The sequence below is a fragment of the Amblyomma maculatum genome, chromosome 4 (genome assembly GCF_055883805.1).
Source record: "Amblyomma maculatum isolate TAMU_Amacu chromosome 4, ASM5588380v1, whole genome shotgun sequence".
Lineage (NCBI taxonomy): Eukaryota > Metazoa > Arthropoda > Arachnida > Ixodida > Ixodidae > Amblyomma > Amblyomma maculatum.
In genome coordinates, this window is record NC_139347.1 from 100,593,620 (window position 1) to 100,610,171 (window position 16,552).

Genomic DNA, 16,552 nt, shown 5'->3' on the forward strand with positions numbered 1-16,552 from the left:
CAGACGCGCGTGGCTAGAACCTTGGAAGTGCGTGTACTGAACGGCACGCGGTCCTTCCAAGCAATCAGCCACATCCTCCATGTTCCATTCGCTTGTTAACTGGCATAACATTTCCGTGCTCTTGTCTCTGAATCCGCGTGTGCTGGTTTTGTCTCGAGCATTCAGCACACAGTTAAAATCGCCCATCAATACTACCTGCCTTTCCGTACTTAACTGCTGCATAAGATTCTCGAAAAACACTGTTCTTTCATCCACACAGTTAGGAGCGTACACACAAATAATGCGCAACTCAACACCGCTGTATCCACAATCAGCCACAACCCACCGTCCAGAAGAGCATGAGGAGTAGCCCTTTACAACCAGACCAGGCAGCTTTTTGACAAACAATACACACCCGGCCGATGTCCCAAGTGCGTGGCTAACAATGGCGTAAAATCTAGCCGTGAAACGTCGCACCATGCTCCCGGTCTCTTCATCCCCATAAACCTTAGTTTCTTGCACGGCAAGCACGTCAATATCGTGGTCAGTTAAGAGCCGGTGCACCTGGCTCTGCTTCTTTTTGCCTGCCAATCCCCTGACATTTAACGTGGCTACTCTTAAGGTGGTTTCAGGCGCCATTTTCATCAAGGGTGAAGAGACCGAAAGCATGGTGCTTACCTTTCCCGTCTAGCGCGTTGCTAGACGCCGTCGTTGGATCCATCCCCGTCCGGTGCGAGTGGCTGACCCGGCAGCGGGGGCACTTTATCCGCTGCCCGTCTCTCTGATAAAATGTTTGGCCTCGGACGTAGCGTGGACCGCCGGGATTGCCCCGTTTTTGCTGGTGGCTCGTCGACGCTAGGGGCTGACGCCTGGTTACCTTCGGGTTCGGACTGTGTGTGGGATCGCTTGGCTGGGGCTGGGACGCCTGGCTTACGAACACCGCTGGTGTCCGAGTGCTCCTCCGCATTATCCTGTTCCATACCGTTTGCCGGCTCCAGTGACGTGCCTTCCTCATTGCTAGGGAGCTCAGGTGTCGAGTCTGCTCTCCGCACCTCTCTCGCAGCATTGCTGTTTTCTGCCGAGTCCACCGACGAATCTGTCTCCCGTGTCTGCGTTCTCACATCTCCGGCACCTTTCGACGCCTCCTCCGCCTCGACTATGTCCATGGTGAGCTCCGCCGACCGTTCCGTAGTTCCATGTCCCGCGGCCGAAGCGTACGAAAGCACACAGGCAGCCTCGTCATGTCCGTAGCGTCTACACTTTGGACAACGCGGTACCTTACATCCTCGTCGAACATGACCGGTACCGCGGCAGCGCAGGCACTGCATCGCTCGCCCAGGCACCACAACAAGGGCTAGCTCTCCGGCAACTCGCAGCTGGTGAGGTAAGTCGTCGACCTTAATGCCGGGTTTCAATTTCAGGAGCACAGTCCTCGTGGTGGACCCCTTCTCCTTGACGCCTTGAACTCTCCACCTCTCCCGGGTCACCTCGGTCACATTCCCAAAAGCAGCAAAAGCCGTCCGGATGTCGTCGTCTGCCACACCGTGCAACATCCAGTGAAGTCGCAGCTTCACCTGTTGGTCTTCGGGATCGATAATAAGGCAACGGCGTCCCTTAACATCGAGTTCCTTGAAAGCCGCCAATTTCTTCGTTGCTTCTGTGCTGCTAAACGTGACCGCCCAAACATGGTTGATCTGATACGCCCCCAAGGCCACAACGTCGGGGAGCGCACCAGCATTGGCAAGGGCGTCGCGGAAATCCTCGACCCTGTATGGCCTGACTCGCACATCGCCGTGCAAAAAAAGCGTGTTAAAAACAACGCGTCCGGTAGGCAAAGTTGGCAGAATAATCTGATACTCGCTATCTTCCATGTCGTCGATCCTGTTTCCGCGCCTGGAAAGGGCCGCTATCGCCGCTCCGCTGGAGCACATGATTCTGCGACCGTTCACTACGGTGGCCGGGAGTAGAATGTCGGCCACGCTACCCACGGAATGACGCAGTCTGGGACTGACGTACGAATTAGCAAGGCTAGTCTGGAATTTATTTGAAATAAAAAAGCTTAAAAGTTTGTGGCAGCGGTGGGATTCGAACCCACGCCCCCGAAGAGACTGGCGCCTTAAACCAGCGCCTTAGACCGCTCGGCCACGCTACCCACGGAATGACGCAGTCTGAGGCTGACGTCCGAATTAGGAAGGCTAGTCTTGAATTTGTTTTAAATAAAAAAGCTTAAAAGTTTGTGGCAGCGGTGGGATTCGAACCCACGCCCCCGAAGAGACTGGTGCCTTACACCAGCGCCTTAGACCGCTCGGCCACGCTACCCTTTTTTTTTTTCCTTTATTGCCGTGAAACACAAAAATACACATGATAAAAAACGTCAACTACACTTGAGCTAACGCGTACGCGGCTAAAATCTTTTCAGGTGCACCAACTCATCAAATAGACATTCCCATTGTGGTGGATCCTGCTGCATCCTGAAAGTTTCGCGTATATTCACCGCACTTTCAATAAAGTTTTCACGCGCAGATCGTGTATCTATATCTGCATGACGCACCTGCATTCGTGTTTTCCACAAACTATGGAGGCCAAGAAGCATAATTAAATCATAAGGTGCATCATCGTTCTGCACTGGTAGGAATCTTAGACCGTAAGGGGTTAATGGAAGTTCCTTTTTAATTGTCCTTTGGAGGACGTCCCATAGAAAGACAGCATCCCAACACTAAGAAAACGTGTTCAATTGACTCCGGTTTTTTGCACAACAGGCAATTTGTTGTCCATGGAACGAAGATACCTTTTTCATTCAGCCAGGTTTTAACAGGGAGCGTATTAGAGTGAAGTTTGAAAAGGAACGTTTTAGCAGATGGCCTCACGGGCATCTTCTTGACTCTTTTCAAAACGTCCTGCCCTGGGCCTCCACAGTGTAATGCCCGGTAAAAAGGCACCGGCAGCATCACGTCAATGAGATCTTTATACATTTTCTTTTTTACTGGGAACATTGAAAAGGTAATCAAAAGAAAACCGCACTTCTAGCAACTTGCACGAAAAAACAACCTCGCGCAGGTAGCCAGTCACAGTACCAGGCATGCTTTCACGTGACACAATCCATTCAGGGAGCAGCCTCTGCAATCGCACTTGCATCACAGTTCTTAGAAAGGTATCTTTTTGATCACGCAGGAATATAAATCGCGAAACCACTTGACGCAAGAACAAATGGGCAAGGCCAAGCCCGCCCCTTTTAACAGAAATAAACAAATTCGTTCGGGTGGCTTTTTCCCATGTGGATGCCCAAATAAAAAAAAAAACCGTGCATTTTCTGAATTCAGGTTCGTGAGACACTCAACACATTCATGAGGTACCACAGCCTCGAAATAAGAAAAACATTGCAAATAGAAGCGCGCGCAAACATTGAGAGCTGCCTTCCTTGCCACGTATCCGCTTTTTCTTTCTCTCTGGATGTTTCTTCCATCCAGTGCACGTTGGGATCTCGATAACTATCTAAAGGCACGCCTAGATATCGCGTTGGGAGAGCAGACCATCGCAGCTTACAGAACAAATCAGGCGTCACGCCCCAATCACCGTGCCAAAACCCAGAGCTTTTCTGCCAATTGATCTTACATCCGGTTTGATCACAAAATGTTTAGACGACACTCGTGACTTCACAAATACTCTTTCTGGTTGCACAAAAACTGCTATGTCATCAGCATATGCTAGCATTTTTACGTGTGCTGATTGCAGCTTGAACCCTAAAATGCGATCGCTATCAATGATAGCCAAGCAAAGTGGCTCTAAATACAGTGCAAAAAGCAGGGGTGAGAGCGGGCAGCCCTGCCTTACCGATGAACGTACTGCGATGCTGTCAGTCAGTTCACCATTAACTATAATACGGGTCGTGCAGTTCGCGTAAGCCATTTTAACACCCTCCACTATGACTTGACCAAGGTTAGAATGCTCCAAAATGGAAAAAAGAATTTCGTGAGAAACACGGTCGAAGGCTTTCGCCAAATCTAACTGCATCATGGCTATCTGACCACCGAGTGCATCAACACATTCTAGTGCGATTCTTGCGACATGTATATTCGTGGCAATGAATCGACCCTTGATGCCGCACGTTTGATGAGACCCAACCAGTTTTTTTATTACGCTTTGGAGTCTTTTTGCTAAAACCTTCATGTACACCTTGTAGTCAACATTGGTGAGGCTAATCGGTCGATATGACCCCACCAACAGTCATTTCTCCGGATCATCTGTCTTGGGTATTAGCACAATGTGCGATGTAGAGAAAGGCAATGGAACAGTATTACGTTCATAAGCTTCAGTGATTACATCGAGCATAAACTTAGCCGCATACTGCTGAAAAGTTTTAAAGAAGGCAGCGCTTAGCCCATCCGGCCCAGGGGCTTTCCCAGGTGTCAGGTCATCTATTGCAGATTCTATCTCCTGCAACGTTATCGGTGTTTCTAGGCGCGCTTTACTTTCATCATCCAGTGCAGGCGTCAGTCTTAGAAAATCTGTTTGAAAGCCGCCTACAGTCTCAAGCTTAGCGCTAAGCAGTTCTTCGAAGTGCTCTGTTACCGCACACTGAATATCTTTAGCATCTTCAGTGATATGGCCGGCATACCTTATACTCCTTATTTCTTTCTGGCAGGTGTATCTTATTTCGTCTGCTAGCGCTCGTTTTGTCGGCACTTCTCCCGCCCAAAGTTTTTCAGCCCTTGCACGTATGACAGCCGCTGTGTATCTTTCGCTGTCGATTGTTTCAAGCTCACTTTTAATCTCCCGTATTTTACTGGCGAAATGCCCTGGCACAGTACTTTCCATGCTCAAAAAAAAAACCGAAGTTGTTCATTCAGTTCTTTTTCTCTTCTTTCTCTTTATGCCGCACCTTACTGCTCTTTTCTATGGATTTCAATTTGACCCACTCTTTGAAGCTGTCCCATTCCGCTGCAAAGCTTACTGGTCGCATAGCCAGACGACTTTCAAACTCGATCTTAACTTCCGTAAGGAACTCTTCATCGGCGAGAAGTTTGGCATTCAGTTTCCATAGGTGCCAGTTAAAGCGCGATTTTTTTCCTGCCCTACCGAACACTGCACTCACGAGACAATGATCGCTGAAAGACACAGGTTTGACCTCATATGCAGTACATAGGGAAACAAGATCAACCGAGGCATACACCCTGTCCAATCGAGCATAGCTATCTCGCTGAAAGTGCGTGAACTCTGGTTGGTTTCCAGTGGAGAGCACACTACCAACATCCTCAAGGCCATACTCATGCACAATTGCATTCAACAGCTCGGAGCTTCTGCCTGTTCGAGGTTTACAATTCGCCGCTCGGTCCACAGCTGCGCACACACAGTTGTAGTCACCAAGTACAAGCAAGATTTTGTCGACCTTCAACCATGATTCAATAGACTCAAAAAACAATTCACGTTCGCGTTCTGAATTGGGAGCATACAAACACAACACACGCCAGCATAAATTACAGTAGGTAAAATCAGTAACCAAAAGCCGACCACTTGGACAGGCAAAAACGGACTCTACGCTTACTCCCAGCGTGTTACGTATAAATAAAAGGCATCCACCCGATACGCCAACAGAAAGGCATACACACACATAAAAGTTTATTTGAAAAGAAGCCACCATACGGTCAGTGCTTTCATGGCTCTCAATCTTTGACTCTTGCACAGCTGCTATATCTATATCATTATCTAAAAGGAGGCGTCTGAGCTGGCATTGTCGCCTTCTCGCTCCCAGCCCTCTGACATTCAAAGTAGCTACGTGTAACGGCGAATTAAGCTTGAGAGTCATGTATTAGCGAGAGACGCCCGTACCCGCATGGTGCCTACCTTCATGATTGCGTGGCCTCCGCTTCTGAAGAACAGTGGCATATGTGTGCATGTATTGTCCTCCCTGCAGAACGTCGGGCTGCATACAAACGAAGTCCAAGCACCGTCTTTCATTTTTGCTCACACACGCCCCGCTTGGTTGCAGAATGTTCCTGACGCTGGTCGGTAGGCAGCCGACCCACAAATCGGTCAGGACACCACAGAACCTACGGAGGCGGTTTCCCCGCCTGCCGCGTGTCGGCCGAGAAGTTTGGCTTCGGTCTTAACGTTGCTCTTCGGATGCCCGAAGTTTTCGGCGGCGGCTCACCACAAACACCGCCTGGCAGCTGAGTCCCCTCGACGCTTTCCTCGTGTAGACGTTTCGCGGCAATAAAGGCTGCTGTCTCCGGCCCAACCTCCATGGCATCAGTACAAGAAGGCTCAGTGCTGAGATGCTCCTCAGCGTCAGAAAAATTGATTACATCTTCTGATGCTTCCTTTGACGCGCCTTCATGGTCCTGTGACGGATCTTGCAAGGCTTGCCGAGTTTCACTCTCTTGACTGGGCACCGTCACCTTATGCTTTGTTAAAACAGTCAAGGAAGGCGCGTCCTGTTTTGTTGACTGACCTCTAATGTCAGCAGCCTCCTCCGCATCCACCTCGTCTATTATTAACTCCGACGAGTCTTCGCTGGTCCCAGGTCCGGCAATGCTAGCGTAGGTACGAGCACACTGGCTCTCTTCATGCCCGAACCGTCGACAGGTTCCGCAGCGAGGAACCCGACACTCTTTGCGGATGTGACCCGTACTCCGGCAGCGTAGGCACAGCGGGGGTCTGCCTGGCACAATAACGAGCGCCAGCTCACCGCTAACATTCAGCTGATGCGGCAGGTCGTCGAGCTTCCTGCCAGCTTTCAGCTTCAGCGTGACGTGTCTAGTAGTTGAGCCCTTTTCTAACATACCTTTAACTCGCCAGCGCTCCCGTGTAACTTCGGATACCTTTCCGTACGGCGCAAAGGCAGCACGAACATCCTCGCCTGGCACGTTGTGTAGCAGCCAGTGAAGTTTCAGCCGCACATCCTGGTTCGCCGGGTCAATTACCAAGCAGCGACCGTTTTTCACACACAACTCGCCTACACTAACAAGCTTGGTCACCGCTTCAAAATCCTTGAGAGTGACAGCCCAGACGTGGCTCATCCGATACGCCCCCATCGCAACAACATCGGGGATCAGCGAATGCTGTGCCAAAGCGTCGCGGAAATCTTCCACCCGGTACGGGCGGGCCCTGATATCGGCATGCAAAAAAACCGTATTCAAAACAAACCGACCTGTTGCCAGTGCAGGCAAAACAACTTGATAAGTAGTATCCTGTTCAGCAGTCCTGTTACCGCGGCCTGACATGGCCGCTGAAGCCGCTCCTGAGGAGCCCTGCATCCTGCGTCCGTTCACTGGCGTGGCCGGAAGCAGAATCCCCTCGGCCACGCTACCCACGGAATGACGCAGTCTGGGACTGACGTCCGAATTAGGAAGGCTAGTCACCTATCCACCATCCGTTATTGTCGCCAGCAGCGATGGGATTCGAACCCACGCCCCCGAAGAGACTGGTGCCTTAAACCAGCGCCTTAAACCGCTCGGCCACGCTACTTTTTTTTTTTCTTTTTTGCATGGAAAAACTTCCGTAAAAATGAACAACTCCACTTACTTAAACATGTCCATGTCTAAAGTTACCGGGCTGCTTAATACGAGCCCGTCATATCATCAGCCCGACAATGCACAATCATCAGAACATCAAAAGTCTGGGAGACATACACATGCGTCTAGATACGGCATCCAGTTTGGAGGTTCTTCACGTGCAGCATATACACTTCTCACCAAAGCACACTGCTCCCGAAACACGGATTTCGACGATCTTGGTGGCTCTGCATGCCTGTCGATCATGCGGCTTTTCCAAAGGCTGAACAGTCCCATCAACACAAATAGATCGTAAGGCACGACAGAGTTTTTGTCAGGAGGCAAAAATCTAATTGTATAAGGCGTAATTTCAATGTCCTTTTTAAGAGTTCTTTGTAGTATGTCCCAAAAGATAGCATCACGGCACAGAATGAAGCAATGATCAATTGTCTCAGGTACGTTACAGAGACGACAATTTACCGACCAGGGCACAAACATCTCCTTATTGCGAAGAAATGTCTTGACAGGCAACGTCGCTGTATGTAATTTGAAAAAGAACGTTTTTGCAGCTGCCTGAATGCACATTTGCCTAACACGCTTTAGAACAGTGGTGTCCAAAAACCCCAGATAAGGCTGCCGATACAACGGTGTAGGGAACAAAGACTCAGTGAGAGCCTGGGTCATCTGCTTTCTCGAGAGGCTATACAGGTAATCTACAGAGAAACGCACAGTGAGAAAATTGAAAGTGTCAGCAACCTCCTTAAGGAATCCCCATAAACGCCCCTCACGAGCCTGCCCAGTTGGTGCGAATAAGTAAGGCAAATGTGGACTAAGGCGCCTAATGAGCACAGTTACAAGAAACGGATGGTTTGCCGATTTGAAAAAGAGAAAACGGGAGACAAGTTGATGCACAAACAAGTGAACAAGGCCCACTCCACCAGACTCTAAGGGAAGAAACAAGTTGTCACGCCGCATGGGCTCCCATTGAGAGCGCCACACAAATGTTGCAAATATTCTGTGTATAACTTGTACTTTGCTCCTCGCACAATGCAGGACTTGAAGGACATACGCAAGCTTTGCAAACAAAAATATGTTACAGACCTGTGCCCTAGCAAACACTGAGAGTTCCCTACCCATCCAAGCCTGCGTTTGTCGCCGCATAGGTACGATTTGTGAATCCCAGTAGGCTGCGCTGTTACGAACTTGGTGCAGCGGAACCCCTAGGTACTGAAGAGGACTACAGTCCCAGCATATGCCTCCAAACTGGCTTGGTCTAGTGCCCCAGTGTCCCAACCAAAAGCCTTTCGATTTATCTAAATTAAGGGCCGCGCCTGATACATCGCAGAACTGTTCAGTCAAGTGTAAAGCCTCAAGTACACTCTTTTTGTCAGAACAAAAGAGGGCGATATCGTCCGCGTAAGCTAAATCTTAACTTCACATTGAGCCAGAGAGAAACCACGGATGGCTGCACTGTTAATTATACTGAGACAGAGGGGTTCCAGATATAAGCCAAACAACAGTGGAGACAGTGGACATCCTTGACGAACAGATGATTCCAGTGGTATTGGTTTCGTTAGCTCCTGATTAACAATTAGTCTTGTATACGAGTTCATATAGCACAGCCTTATGCCTTTGAGCAAAACGTCACCAATGTTTGCATTCTCCAAGACCGCGAACAAGAAATTGTGCCGAACTTTATCAAACGCCTTCGCCAGGTCAATTTGAATCAGAGCTACTTGGCCTGTCTCATCTGATACTGTCTCGATTACTGAACGTGCAATATGGATGTGTGTTTGAATACTGCGCCCTCTGATACCACATACCTGATGCGAACCTATCAATTCCATGATAACCAGCTGCAAACGAGAACAAAGGACCTTGGCAAAAATTTTGTAATCAACATTACAGAGGGAAATTGGACGATATCCTTCAACATTTTTCAACCGGTTATTATCTTTGCTTTTGGGTATTAATATTGTGTGGCCTGAATAGAAAGTTGGAGGCAGGAAACCCACATCATAAGATGCTTGGAATACTTCCATCAAAACAGGCGTTAGGCAAGGCGAAAATGTTTTATAAAATTCGCTAGTAATACCATCTGGGCCAGGAGATTTCTGGTTCTGAAGGTCTGAAATGGCTGATTTAATTTCTTCCAAAGGGATGGGTCCCTCTACTACAGCACATTTCTCATCGTCTAGTCGAGGAAAGTTCTCAAGTAAGGAATTATGATCGAAACCTTGATTTGGATCTTTACAACTGCCGAACAGCTTTCGATAATAATCATAGAAAGCAGCAAGAATACTAGGAGCATCACTATATGTGCAACCACCATACTGAATTTCCAATATTTCCTTCGTAAGAGCATTCTCTCTTTCATCACTGAGGGCCCGACGTGAAGGTTGCTCGTCAAGAAACCTTCGAGTCCTAGATCTTATTAGGGCCCCCTTGTATCTTTCCGTCGCAATTTGTTGAAGCTCTGCCTTTACGTTATTAATTTCTTCAACATAGGCACCCGGGCTAACCCTCTCTAGCTCATGTAGCTCAGTTAGAGTGCGCCCAAGCTCACGAAGGTGGTGTCTCTTTAGGAACGCGATTCTTGCAGAGGCTTCAATTGCTAAGTTTTTGGTTTCCTGTTTGAACAAGTCCCATTTTTGAAAAACTGACAGATCATGGCGTGACCATATGTCTTTCAAACAAGTAGATACAGCACGCTTAAAGATTTCATCTGAGAGCAGACAGTTATTCATTTTCCACAGTTCCCACCGAGGGTGAAGTATCTGCCGACTGTACCTCCCTACCTGAAGAGATACCATACAATGGTCACTGAAGAAGATGGGCCGCACCCAGTAACCAAACAAATTTGCTAACATGTCTGCAGAAACAAATTCTGTCAAGGCGGGCATTAGAGGAGAACTGAAAATGAGTGAAATGAATACTGTCGCCTTTTTCCTGCCCCACATCCACAAGGTTATATTCACAAGCCAAATCGTTAAGTAATGCAGCACTAGGGTCATATCTCTCACATATTGCTGATCGGTCCTCATCCCTACAAACACAATTAAAATCTCCCAACAACATAATTTTGCGATCTGTGCACAAATGATTAACTAATGAAAGAAAAAAATGCCTTCTGTCTCGTTGTTTTACAGGGGCGTAAACACAAATAATTCGCCACTGCACACCTGAGATTGTGAGGTCACAGCATATAAGTCGTCCCTCGCCATCTATGCAATAAGACATGGCTGTCATCTCTAGTGTTTTGGCCAGGAATAGCATACACCCTCCGGACAAGCCTCTAGCGTGGCTAACAATGATGTTATATTCCGGCAAAAACGGCTCAAGAGCAGCTTCCGTCTCTTCATCGGAGGACAACTTTGTTTCCGAAATTGCTGCTACAGACACACTTCATTTCTTTAACAGATGTCTTAACTTCTGCTGTCTCCGACGATTACGCATACCCCTGACGTTAAGGGTAGCGACTTGATATGCTGCGACTGTAGCCATTTTTGGTACTAGTCCTTTTAAACATCATCCCCTGGAATGGGGTGGCCCGCCTGCAAATTGGCGGCCTTTCGGGCAGACATCGCCCTCCTTTTAAAGTCACCCTTCCTGTGGCCTCTACACAGTGTGCCTTCTGGCCAGCACCATCGATACACACCTCATCATCTGCGGGACGCTTCAAAGGCACTGTGTTGTCCATGTCCTCCTCTGAGACACTCAAGGCTTCGGCCCACGAACCTGATTGGAGCACATCGCTCGCTGCCACACTGACAGCCGACAGAGAACCGGACGCACCAGAGATCGGCGCCACAGACGGCTCACTATTACCCTCCAGCGAGGAAGGAGAATCAATGACGAAGGAGGATAGGCGAGCATCCACTGGCAGTATCTTCCCCATTGATTCCACAGGAGGCATATCCAGACGTCCTTCAATGACAGGTGGTTCTTGGGCAGCAAGCGCAGCACTCTGAGTGGCACTCACAGGCGGGCCCGGGTCCGGCGGTTTTGGCTCTGGAGACGCTGGTTCTTGATGGCCAGTCACTGCAGATTCTTCTGAGTTGGTGTGAAGTGCAAAAGGCTTCTGGTCCCCATCAATTTGATGTTCACGACCTAACTCACCAGTTACATCAACAACCTCTGACACATCCATGATATGTTCAGACGCCACGTCATCTTCTCGTGACCACTGGCCTTGACGCAGTCTATCGGCATAACTTAATACACAGTTCTCCACAGTATGGCCAAAGCGCCGGCACTGGGTGCATCGAGGCGTTCGGCACTGACGCCGTACATGACCTACCCGGCTGCATCGAAGACACAGTGGAGGTCTCCCTGGGATAAGCACTAATGCCTGCACCCCATAAACATTAAGAGTGTGAGGAATTGTACTTGCTGACACTCCGTCCTTGAGCGTGAGGGAGATTTCACGGTTCGCCGTTTCCATGTGCTCCATCCCTGGTCACCGCCACTTTTCACGCTCCACAGATTGAATCGTTCCATAAGGCTCGAAAGCTTCCACAATCCTCCGGTGCTCCATATAGCGTGGAAGCCAAAGGAGCTTAACCTTGACATTCTTTGTATCCGGGTCGAACACCATGCACCGAAGTCCTTTCACAGGGAACTCTGCTTTGTTAATTAGCTTCTGCTTTGAAGAACTACTCTCGCAGGTAACCATCCACACGTGGCTCATTTGGTACTGACCAATGCACAAAATTTCCCGGAGGTCCAAAATCTGTGCAAGTGCGTCTCGAAAGTCAGTGCTCGGTACGGGCGACCCTTAAGGTCGGCATGCAGGAAAACGGTATTAAGGACAACATTACCGGTGGGCAGGCGTGGAAGGACAACTTTGTACGTTTCGGTAGTGTCCTGAGGAGTCGAAAGACCTCGGCCAACGGCCGATGCGCTGTTTCCAGCAAGCAACATTTTCAGGCTCAGCTGCCCAGAACGCCCTTCTTCTTCTTCATCACACCACCCCGGCGGAGCGAAGGTGGGGGTGAAAGTAGAAAAGTAAGAAATTATATAGTGGAGGGCTTCAGAGTAATTTCGACCAACTGGGGATCTTTAAAGTGCTTTGATTGGAAATCAGAATAAAACCGAGCTGTTGCGACGTGCGTCTTTCTCTCTGTTTTTCTTTTTCTTTCTTCACTCGGCCACGCTACTGACGGAATCAAGGCCTCAGCTGCGAGCTTCAGAGCAATTTCTGATCGGCGCGAATTCTGTTTGTGCTCTATTTTCCACGTTGTAAGAGTAGTTCTATTTTCCTAAAGGCACGCCAAGTCGCAGGTCTCTGTTCTTCCGCAGCTATCTGCGACCAATCTGAGTGACAGGCGAGATTTTGTACTTGCACCCTTTCAGCATGCAGAAATTTAGCTATTGATGTTGGGTCTAGATAATAGCTTCCCGATAAAATGGTTACATTTGTGAAGGTTTCGGTAAGACAGTGTATGTATGTATGTATGTAGGCATGTATGTATGTATGCATGTATGTAGGCATGTATGTATGTATGTATGTATGTATGTATGTATGTATGTATGTATGTATGTATGTATGTATGTATGTATGTATGTATGTATGTATGTATGTATGCATGCATGCATGCATGCATGTATGTATGTATGTATGTATGTATGTATGTATGTATGTATGTATGTATGTATGTATGTATGTATGTATGTATGTATGTATGTATGTATGTATGTATGTATGTATGTATGTATGTATGTATGTATGTATGTATGTGTGTGTATGTATGTATGTATGTGTGTGTGTATGTATGTATGTATGCATGTATGTATGTATGTATGTATGTATGTATGTATGTATGTATGTATGTATGTATGTATGTATGTATGTATGTATGTATGTATGTATGTATGTATGTATGTATGTATGTATGTATGTATGTATGTATGTATGTATGTATGTATGTATGTATGTGTCACGCATAAGAACAAACTGATATTTTAACCATCATTTTAAATGCACTATGCGTTTTAATATGGGAGAGAAAATAACAGTCTAATGAAAGATGAAGTGTGCAAGTATTTCTGAACAATACATATTATTTGGATTTGTCTGTGACACACTTTGGTCAAAATCCATAACACGGTTTTTTGTAACAGCAGGTCTTCTAACAAAGCTTACGTTCCATAAGAATTTCCTTACGTAATGAAAATTAGGACCCTGCTTATTAAGCTTCGCATTAGGAGTAGTCTCGGTAACCCTTTTAAACCGTTTTAAAAAAAATAAGATTTCCAATATATTTTCTTGTTTAAATATTTCAAAATTCAGAAACTTGAACTACCTGCGGGGTTCTTCAACGAACAGATACCTCGCACAGCCCAATGTCGCCTTGCGTTTCGCCTGCATCCAGAAGCAGCACCCGCGCCCGGGATTCCATCCTGCGTCCTCTAGCACAAAAGTCGAGCGCTCTAACACCACCGGAGCGGGGACATGTTATAACGAGATGTGTTTCCTGCAAACTGGATTACTATTGAAAATTCGGCCATCCTGTACATTTTTTTTTTCGAAATAAATAGAATAAGGAAGAAAAGCTTCCGTGGGATATGCGTCGCATGCCCGCGTTGCATGATGAGGGTCTAGGTTCGAATCCCAATGGGAAAAAGAAAACAAATCGTTTCATTGAAATATTTTTACTTTCCGCAATACCCGGCTCATTATAGGAATCTTCTTGTCCACCTTGGCTTCATTTGGGCCTCTTCCAATTCTCTAGATTCCTTTAAAATGTGGGGAGTGTGAAATTCCTGTACGAGACCATGTGATTGTGACGTCATGATCCTGTCGACCGATAAGGATTTTTCCCCACAGCCGTCTATACGGTGGCAACGGCTTGTCGGCGGAACTAGCTGTATACGATATCACGTAAAAGTGAAAAGAATGTAATGAATCATCACTTAGATTAACCCACTTGAGAAATGCGAGCATGTTTTTCAAGATTCCATCTCTGATGCATACTCAAGGAAGAGAACAAAGAAAACTTTCACGAAGGAAAATTTTGTGCGCTATTTTCATTAGGCCATTTACAAGCCCCCACGTGGCATCAGCGGTGACGTAGCGTGTACGACTAAAATCCTTGCCTGCTATCGACGTCTGGGCGCAAGCATTTATTTGTTAGCGTATTTTAATCTTCAATAGACGATATGCAAAATGCGGAGCGCCATCTCTAAGCGCTCCAAGAACTACGCTTGCCATGTTGCCCAGGCCAGCGAAACTAAACAGCTGCCCTGCGCTGGGTAAACACAGCTACGCTTCGTGTGAAAAATGAAGTGCCGATGCAATGTTGCCCGGTGCTAAGCCCATTGTTAGAATGCTACGATATGTTTTTGTAGCGAGAGCTACATTGGCCGCAGTCTCGCCATTTCGCCGTGCCTGTCCGTGCCTGTCCTGTTCGAAAGAAGAAAAAGAAGACAGATAACTCGGTAGCTGGTAGAGGCGAACGACAACAGCGAGTTGCTAGGACAGAAGGTTCGTTCGAACGTACGTTGTGACGGCGGTGTGCCCAGCAGTTCGACGTAGAGACGATGTCATGCCACTAGAAGTCTTCTATACCTGAATGAGAATGGTCAGCGACGACAGGCAAGGAGTGCTCATACGTGAAGTGATTCCCTTATAGCATAAATAGAGCTGAAACCATAGAGTAAACCACTATGCGCAAAAGCCATGTGTCTTTATTTCAAGCCGAACCTCAGCGTACCCATGCACATTGCTCTCGCGTAACTACAGGTTTAGTCACAAGCTAAGTCACAGCTAATTGTTTTGTTGTCTGTAAACAAAATAGAAGCCAACTTGCATGTTAATTTTCCGGAAGAGCATATTTTCCCGATCGGATGTAAACAAACTGAAACGTATTTTTTTCTTCTGTGTTTTTTTTTCGGTAGGTGTACGCCGGTGCGGCTGAAGGTTGCAGTCCGGCCGCGAAGAAAAGTATTCATTATTTACTGGCAAATCGGGTCCATGCGCTCTCAGAGCGCTCCAGACACAAAGGTCGATTGGCCATGTCATGAGCTTAACTGTTAAGTGCGCTCTTTACCGCGCGTCTACTCATGCTCATAAGTTCGCTAAGTGTTCATTGCAAAGAAACCGAGCCGCGGTGTTTTATTTCTTTGGGGTTTCTGAAATCGCTATTCACTCGGTTCAAGTTCGTTAAAAAATTGTTAATTAGTTACGTTATCGTGCCGGTTCGCGAAACAGGCTTCAAAGTATGGCAGTATGCTAAAAACTGTTCAATCAGTCCAATTTTATTACTGTTGCGACAGGCGCCGACGGCTTGAACCGCAAAAATGTCATTACCGCTTTGTGCAGCACTGGTAGTCAACAAATTATATCTAAGAAGCTACCAAATCTTGCATATATAGTTGCACACATGGTTTAGCCGAAATAGCAATTGCTGCATGCTATTTTGTTCAGCATGCTTTTCATTGCATTAGGGAAAATGGCTACAATATCAGAACTAGGAATTAAATAAAAAAAATATCGGCAACGGCGTCTGCAATATTGGAAGCAATATTCATCTGGTCTTAAAATTAAGCTAAACAGTACCAACCAACGCAACAAACTTGCCGGTCTCTGTAACTGTGACGCTGAAAAGCCGATGTGCATCGCAAGTTGTACTTAGAGGGATATTGGCACCACGCAGCTGAACGATGCTCGCGAACGATCGTACTTCAGTGCACACGGTCCCGCACACGAAAGTATTCAGTGCCTCAAATATCGCTCGTGCCAACACATGTATACGCAGCGCAAAATAACCGCTCACTACCTTACCAGAATGTTGGTCCACAAGAGAATCAACAGTGATTATAATGCGCGAAGATTAAGCAATAAGCTCTTCGAACAGTGGAGGCCGGGAGGCGCGCAATATTTATGGTCTCTTTTGCACAGTTTTTGATGTACCTCTAGCTCTGTATTTCTCGCTGTCGCTTCCCTCTGGAATTCTCGCGGTTCTCCCCCTGACCCTTTTATATTCGTCAGCCGCAGCTCGGGTCGCTATATTACGGCGAAAGCCTTTCTAGGCTCATAGAACAAAATCCCGTGCGATATATCTGTGTGCGAGATCTGTCAT

The 16,552-nt window shown here is 47.3% G+C and overlaps 3 non-coding genes across 3 annotated transcripts; all 3 read right to left on the reverse strand.

The window, feature by feature from the left end:
- Positions 1-2,049: 2,049 nt before the first annotated feature.
- Positions 2,050-2,131, reverse strand: TRNAL-AAG (transfer RNA leucine (anticodon AAG)). The gene has a single exon. It is a non-coding gene; the product is annotated as a tRNA-Leu (tRNA).
- Positions 2,132-2,216: 85 nt separating this feature from the next.
- Positions 2,217-2,298, reverse strand: TRNAL-AAG (transfer RNA leucine (anticodon AAG)). The gene has a single exon. It is a non-coding gene; the product is annotated as a tRNA-Leu (tRNA).
- A 5,063-nt stretch (positions 2,299-7,361) lies between these two features.
- TRNAL-AAG (transfer RNA leucine (anticodon AAG)) lies at positions 7,362-7,443 on the reverse strand. Its single transcript has one exon. It is a non-coding gene; the product is annotated as a tRNA-Leu (tRNA).
- Positions 7,444-16,552: the final 9,109 nt, after the last annotated feature.